The sequence below is a fragment of the Rhinopithecus roxellana genome, chromosome 6 (assembly GCF_007565055.1).
Source record: "Rhinopithecus roxellana isolate Shanxi Qingling chromosome 6, ASM756505v1, whole genome shotgun sequence".
Lineage (NCBI taxonomy): Eukaryota > Metazoa > Chordata > Mammalia > Primates > Cercopithecidae > Rhinopithecus > Rhinopithecus roxellana.
The window spans coordinates 129,162,142-129,170,762 of NC_044554.1; the positions used below are offsets into that span (position 1 = coordinate 129,162,142).

An 8,621-nucleotide genomic window follows, 5' to 3' on the forward strand; every position below is an offset into this window, starting at 1 on the left:
ATAAAATAAAATAAAAATAATAAAGATTCCGTACTTGTAATAACAAAACAATGTTGGAAACTGTCATTAAATCAGGACAAGTGAAAAACAGATCTGTTCCCAGACTCACTGGACTATAAATTTAGGAAGTACACAAAAAAATTAAAAATCAATTATACTCAATAGGATACATTAAATATGTACAGTTTTTGTATGTCAATCATACCTAAGTAGTTTTAAAAACAAATGATCCGGCCCATACTGCCAACTAATAAAGAACAAACAAATGAGTCATACAAAAGAAAAATCACACATTTTGGTTTACTCCTACTTTTGAGTTAAGAACACTAACAATAAAATTTGCATGCAACGAATATGGTTCCCTAAACACAACAGATGAATTATTTTATATACACATCTTATTTTTATTTATGGAGAATCGGTTAATAAACACATTTTAAGTTCAACGTATTATGTATTTATGAGTGGGAAGCAACCTTAAACCTTTTAAACACCAGAAATATACAAAACAATTATAAGTGAACTAATACAAAGTCTCTTGTGTTTTGATCCTGGAGTCAAACCATAGAAATCTCAGGTTAAGAGAACTTTGAAAAATATTGTTTCGAATATTAAAAATCATGTGTTTGAGGGAGGGAGAGAACAGCCTTTCTTTGCCTTAAAATACTTTACGTTTTATGAAATTGCAATTGGAATGAAGCAGCTCCTAAAGTAGTCAGTGTTCAGAGGAAGAGAAAATTGAGCACAAGAGCCAACTACCGTTTTACTCAACTCGTTCACAATGCTCAGCTGAAGAACTTCTCACTTGAAAGACCTGTTTAAGGTCAGGCACAGTGGCTCATGTCCATAATCCCAGCATTTTGGGAGGCCGAGGCGGGTGGATCACTTGAGTCCAGGCGTTTGAGACTAGCCTGGCCAAACATGGGGAAACCCCATCTCTACTAAAAAAAAAAAAAAAAAAAAAAAAAAAAAGCTGGGTGTGGTGGCAGGTGCCTGTAATCCCAGCTACTCGGGAGGCTGAGGTAGGAGAATCACTTGAACTCAGGAGGCGGAGATTGCACTGAACTGAGATTGCACCAAGTGCACTCCGGCCTGGGCAACAGAGTGAGACGCTGTCTCAAAAGACAAAACAAAACAAAAAAGAGCTGCTGCTGAAGTCATGTCTATTTTAGAAAAGTAGTATGAATGAGTTTTCTACATATTAACTACAATTTCTGGTAATTTGCGAAATGTTTTTCCCATTTTTAAATCTGAGAGTCTCTATCTCCACTCACAAAGCAACAGGCACTGCTAGGGCTCTTAGGCTAATATCTGCCACCCCACTAATCTGCATGGTCCATAAACAGGTGTGCAGAGGACCAGAGTTCACCAGTCAGCAGCCCCGCGGAATCCGACTCTCCAGACTTTCTGCCATTAATTACCATAGATGTGGCCTTTTTCCTGATATTCTATTCCCATTGGAGGCTTTTTATTAAGACCTTGTTCCTGTGAACACATTTGGGGCACAACATATTGTCTTCAAGATGTGGGGGTGGAAAATTTGAGGCAGGAAGCGAGAAGAGTGCGCTCACTCTCCCTTCTTGCTTTTCTGGAACCCAGGCTTGACCAGCATGAAACTGCAGGTGAACCCAACCATCTGTGTCTGCAGGGAGACTTTTCCCATGGACCACACACCACCTGACACCACAGGCCTCTTGTGGAGATTCCACTGCCTCTGGCGTCCTCGCCCTGGCCGAAATTCTCGCCCAGGAGGCCAGCAAAGCCTCTGGGGCAGAAGTTGTCACCACAACTGTATTAACTGCCTCAAGCAGAGCAGTGGAATCTTCCAGGGCAGGCGGCCCCTCCGCAGGGGGAAGGGCCACTTCAGGAGGATGTGTCTCAGAACTTTGCAGGGACGTTTCCCCTTTTTCCACCTTTACTTTTTTTTGCAATGATTTCCAGATTTTGGCCTCTTTTGCTGTGCTAGGAAAATCCTTTTGATTTGGGTAGGCAAAGGCACACAGGCGCTTATACGCATCCAATTTCTGGCCTTTGGAGCTCAGCTTCAATTGCTGGCACCAGGCCCGCAGAATGTCCCGGTGAATCAGATTAACAGGTGGCAGTTTAGAGGGTAATGGAGGGATTGGTATCTTCTTCTGAGGTCTGGGGTTGTCACTGTACTCTGCCTTCTTCTTAGGACAGAGCACTTTATTGCCTTTGACAGACATTTTTTCTTTGGTTCCCTTTGCTGATGTTCCTGGCAAAGCAATCATGTTTGGTTGATTAGAAGCCTGCTGATCCTCTTCCCTCGACTTCTCTGTGAAGGTCTCCTTGCCTTTCGCCTTCTCCATACTTGTAGAAGCGGAGCCTCGCAAATGCTGTGCCACATTTTCTTAATCCAGTCTGTCACTGGTGGACATTTGGGTTGGTTCCAAGTCTTTGCTATTGTGAATAGTGCTGCAATAAACATACGTGTGCATGTGTCTTTATAGCAGCATGATTTATAATCCTTTGGGTATATACACTTTAATTTACTTTATTTTACTTTAGGTTCCAGGATACATGTACAGAATGTGCAGGTTTGTCACGCAGGTATACATGTGCCATGGTGGTTTGTTGCACCTATCAACTCGTCATCTAGGTTTTAAGCAGAACATGCATTAGGCATTTGTCCTAATGCTCTCTCTCCCCTTGCTCCCCACTCCCCGACAGGCCCTGATGTGTGATGTTCCTCTCCCTGTGTCCCTGTATTCTCATTGTTCAGCTCCCACTTATGAGTGAGAACATGTGGTGTTTGGTTTTCTGTTCCTGTGTTAGTTTGCTGAGAATGATGGCTTCCAAATTCATCCATGTCCCGGCAAAGGACATGATCTCATTCTTTTTTATGGCTGCCTAGTATTCCATGATGTATATGTGCCACATTTTCTTTATCCAGTCTATCATTGGTGGTCATTTGGGTTGGTTCAAAGTCTTTGCTATTATAAATAGTGCTGCAATAAATGCAAATCAAAACCACAATGAGATACCATCTCATGCCAGTTAGAATGGCAATTATTAAAAAGTCAGGAAACAATAGATGCTGGCAAGGTTGTGGAGAAATAGGAATGCTTTTACAGTGTTGGTGGTAGTACAAATTAATCCAACCATTGTGGAAGACAGTGTGGCGATTCCTCAAGGACCTAGAACCAGAAATACCATTTGACCCAGCAATTCCATTACTGGGTATATACCCAAAGGATTATAAATCATTCTACTATAAAGACACATGTACATGTATTTTTATTGCAGTACTATTGACAATAGCAAAGACTTTGGGTTATGCATTTTTAAGAATACCACAGATATGAAGTGCTCTCCATTGTATCATATCAAGAGTTACAGGATATCAACATGACTCACTACTGATGATGTTAACCTTAATCTATTTTGTAAGTGGTATATGCCAAGTTTCTTCACTGTAAAGTTACTATTTTTCTTTACATCTTCTATTTGATAGAAGAGAGTCACTAAATCCAGTTCATGTTCTAGGAAAGAGGAATTCAGTTCTACCTCCTAGAGGAAAGAATATTAGAGAATGTGAATGTATGTTAAAACCACCACAATAATTAATACTTATTTTGGGGGAGGTTCTTTGAAGCTATTCAACTATTAAGTTTCTCATTAAAATTTTACCCACTAATTTTAACATGCATGACTGGATCTTATCTGCAGCAATTATTACTGCAGTATTTTGATGGAGATTTTCTGTTTCACTCCTTCCTACCTGGTTTTACTCATAGTGAAGCAACTATATAAGGAAGATTTGTTTCTTCTCTATTTACTTATTTATTCAATCACTTGTTTATATCAGTATAGATCCATGAATCTTTATTTTATTTTTGGGGTTATAAATCAAAAATATTGTTTATATTTTATTGCTCAATTTCTTTCAGCTTTGGTCATAGAGAACGCTTTCAAGTTGACTTCTGTGTCCTTTTGACAGGCTTTTATTCTCTCTCCCTCCTTTTCCTTCTCTTTCTCTGTTTCTTTCTTCCTTTCCACATCCTTATTTTCTGTAATTACAAGATTTTCCAGGTTCATCTTGTATTATCCCTGCCCCAGGTCTACACTCAGCCATTTCTTCAAGGAGCACTGGTTCCTTTTATTGGAGAATAGTATTCAGAAACCAAGATCTGGTTGCTAGATAAGAAAATTCGTTTTAAGAAAGAGTGTATGTGAATGTTGAGGATCTAGAAATGAATTTCCTTAAAAGTTATGTCTACATGTCTTCTAGATACTCTTGCATGTTGAACATTAGGTATTATAATGCTTAAAGATATAATGTATGTCTTAAAATCTGTATGTGAGAAATAAGTTCTATAAGATGCTGAAAGAGTGACTACATGTTTATATCCCATGCCATAAGGGATAGCTACCATGTTTTATCAGAAATAAGTGCAGTGGCAGATCAAAGCTGGTGAGAAAGAAGGATGCCTGCTAACTGCCTGCTAACTAAATACAACAGATTAACCCCATTTCCTTTCTTCATAAGCTTCCTTAAAGCTAATCAAGCCCACATCTATAATTAATTAGGTGACATCTAACTTCTTGAATGCTTATTCTGTACCCTTTAGTCTCTGTTGTAGTGACTTTTGGCAGATATTAAAATCTTGGCATCTTTGCTTGATATCCTTATGTGTCCTCTCCTTTTCCATATATGCTGCATTAGCAATTTCCTGCTTCACTGCTCCTTCCTATAAAACAGTTGAAAGGTTTTGCAGTCTTACAGCAGAGTTGAGTAACAGTGCTTCCATTTTGCTACATAAAAATTGGTCTCCTTTATTTTTGCCTAGTGTCAGTCTTAGCACTGCCACTCAAGCTTTGAGGATATTTAAATGGTAGCAAAGGAATCCACTGCCCCCATCAGCTGATGAGGGCTCAGCTTCCCTATAGTTCCTCTTGATCCTACAGCAACTACATGTCTGATCTACACTGTGGGAAATGCCTTAGATCAATGTTAGAGACTGGGCACACACATACAGTAACTGAAGATTTGTGTTGTGCTTACATTCACCCAAATTCATACTGTGGACTTAAGGAAAATTTTGGCCCTGAGTGTGGGTGCCATTGTCAATTTTTAAACTTTTTTTTAGATTGTTGCAGCATCCCTTATTGAAAGAAAACAGTGCTTGAACATCTCAGAAAAGGATATGATAACTGGCCTAGCCCAGTGGCTCACGCCTGTAATCCCAGCACTTTAGGAGGCTGAGGCGAGTGGATTATCTGAGGTCAGGAGTTTGAGACCAGCCCGGCCAACATGGTAAAACCCCGTCTTTACCAAAAATGCAATAATTAGCCAGGTGTTGTGGTGGGCACCTGTAACCCCAGCTACTTGGGAGGCTGAGGCAGGAGAATCACTTGAACGTGGGAGTTGGAGGTTGCAGTGAGCAGAGACCTTGCCACTGCACTCCAGCCTGGGCAACAGAGTGAGACTCTGTCTCAAATAAGAAAACAAGCAAGCAAGCAAACAAACAAACAAACAAAAAACCCTCAATTTTTACCTAATGTTGAACACAAGCTGAAGAAGAACTATTTGAATGACATTTGGTTTAATGTGTTTAGCAAGTGCATGCCTTGCCTAATGCCACCAAACGTACACATGTGCTCTGCTCTGAAACATATTTAAACAGTGTTCAACATTTTTGAATATGATGAAAACTTTTTAATGTTCCCACATCTCTAAAACTTCCATAATAGCTTTGTATTTTTAGGATCTTCTGAGAAAACGCTTGGTGACAGAAGCTCTTATGAATTCAGCAGTGCTTTGAAGTAAATCTGTATTTTTCACAGTAACAGACACATACATTGGAAAATAGTGATCTGTCTTTATGAGATACGTAATATGTATTCAATGTACAAATAACTCTTGATTAACATGTTGATTCTGGAACTCCTTACAATAAGTCTGGGGCTAAGATCAGAGCGTGATAGCCAAGGAACTGCAGATACAAATAGTGGTTGATTTGTTTTACTAATCTTATCAGAAATTCTTAATTAAACAGTGGTAAGCTAACCAAGACTAAGCCTTAGAGGCAGAAGTATATTCTGTCAAAAGACTTATTTTCTAATACGGGGGGGGGGGCAGAAAAAAGAAATAAATACTTTATAATGTCAACAGACAATACACCTTTTCATTGTTTAATCAGGATTCTGTAGAAAAAGCTGAACTTTTTTTTTTTTTTTACAATCACTTAATATTTGGAAGTAGGGCTTGAGTAAATTAAATTGTAGTTTGTCCTAATAAGAACAAGGCTCATCTCTAATGACCATTTGTAGAGCAGAGATTTCTCTTAAACAATAATATTAAAATATATCAGTGAAACAACCATTCAGATAATATTGGGGAGGGTTAAACTACTACAACTTCCTATGATAGTAATTTGGCAAAATGCATTAAAAGCCTTAAACATTTTGGCCCAGTAATCGTATTTATTGGATATAGAAATGCATTTAAACATTTTTTACATTGGTGAATAATATGAAACCATCTACATTTCCAGTAACAGAAGTATGGTTAAGCAGATTATGGTTCACTGACTGAATGGAACATTAAGCAGTTATTAAAAATTATACTTACAAAGCACTTATTAGGTAAGAGATGCATTTTAAATTGTTTATGTTGTATAATATTATTGAATAAATAAAGATTTCCAGATTTTTATAATAAACACAAATATCTTTTATAATGAAAACAATACATTTATTTATTTTCAAACTATATGTTACAAAGTAGTTTTCCTTTTTTTATATTATTGGAAAGCAATATGTAAAATAGAAAGGTCATTGACTTTCTATTCATGCAGATTTTGATTCAAATTTCAGTTCTGGGACTTGGTAGGTGTGTGACCTTGGGAAAGTTGTTAAAAGGCTCTAGTATCAGTTTCCTCATCTATATGAGTTGTTATGAACATGAAATATAATAACATACATGTAAAATTCTTAATGTTAAGAAACTGTTAACAATTTCTATGTATGTATACTGGATTTGAACAAATGAAGAAATGAATGGTGGATGACAGGAATCAGTTTTCTCACTGCTGGAGAGTGATGTTAGATAAGCCAGGAGGAGGCAAGAATGAGTCATGTGAATCAACTATGGATTAGAGACAGAAATCTCCATGTGATGTCATGTTTCCCTTAATATAAAGATGCATAAATATAAAGATACCTAACTGTAGATATGTATAAGCCATTTACATGGATTAGGATACATATATATATTTTCTAGTTTTGTCTGCTGAGGGGATCTAGAAGCAGTGACACCCTATTAGCAAGGAGCATACCCAGAGTACAGATCTTGGTTTCTAATACAATTCTTTCATTTAAGGAAGAGGGTTCCTTGGGGGAAATGGCTGACTCTAGGGGTGGGGCAGGGAAAATACAAGATGAGCCTGGAGCATCTTGTATTGCTAGAAAGTAAGGAAGCAGTCAAAAAACAAAAAGATGGGAACATGTCTAAGAAGCACAGGAGGTAAATACCTTTGGCCATTACCAATGGCCAAAGCTGGAAGAAGAGTAAAAAGAAAAACAAACAACAACAGCAACAACAACAAAAAAACAAATTTGCGGAAGAGAAAAAAAATATAGTGGTAGTAGTGGATTATAACCTAAAGATAAAATAAATACTTATGAATCCATACTTGTATAAATGATTGATCAAGTAAACAAATAAATAAATGGGGAGAGAGACACATCTTACTTATGGAAAGATTCCAAATAATTTACATAGACACTATCTCCTGCAAGAGATGGAGCTCAATTCCTCCTACCCCTGAATGTGGGCTGTGTATAGTGATTTTCTTCCAAAGAACATAAGAATGAAAAGAGAGAAAAAAGAGTAACTTTATAGTGGAGCGATCTGACAAACACTACCTCAGCTTGATGATCAGTGTTAATTTCAACAATGATACCACATTGACAGTATACACTCTTGATATAATGTGATTAAAAATGACACTTTACCTCTGTGGTCTTTCTCTTCCAAACTTATAACCTCAGTTTAATAATGAGGCAAACGTTAGACAAATTCAAATTGAAGGACATTCTACAATATACCAGGCGAGTCCTTCTCAAACCTGTGAAGGTCATAAAAAACAAAGGAACTCTGGGAGACTTTGTCACAGTCAAAGGCACCTAAGGAGGCATGACAACTACAAGTCATCTTGTATCCTGAATGGAATCCTGGAACAGAAAAAGATTACTAGTGGAAAAACTAGTGAAATCTGAACAAAGTGTGATGATTAGTAAATAGTGATGTTAGCTCTTTAGTTGTGACAAAGGTACCACAGTAATGTAACATATCATGTTTGCTGCATCCCGGCAAGTGGTTGTAAAGTTTCCTTTGAACTTTCTAATCCACAAATTGAGGGAGCCTGTTCCGACTTTGGTTAGCTATGAAGATTACTCACTCTTCATTCCCATTCATCCATTTAATTAACACTGATTATGCACCTTAAGACCCATGCTAGGGCATTAAGGTACATTGGTGAAGAAAATGAATGTAATTTCTGCCCTCCAGGAGTGATTAAAAAGTGCTTCCTGTAAATTTGTTGAAGTTCCTTATAGATTCTGGATACTAGCCCTTTGTCAGATGGGTAGATTGC

The 8,621-nt window shown here is 37.7% G+C and overlaps 1 pseudogene across 1 annotated transcript; it reads right to left on the reverse strand.

Moving 5' to 3' along the window:
* Positions 1 to 273: 273 nt before the first annotated feature.
* Positions 274 to 2,353, reverse strand: LOC104664233 (annotated as a pseudogene). The gene has a single exon (XR_748230.2). The product of XR_748230.2 is annotated as a developmental pluripotency-associated protein 4 pseudogene (transcript).
* Between the last annotated feature and the right edge of the window lie 6,268 nt (positions 2,354 to 8,621).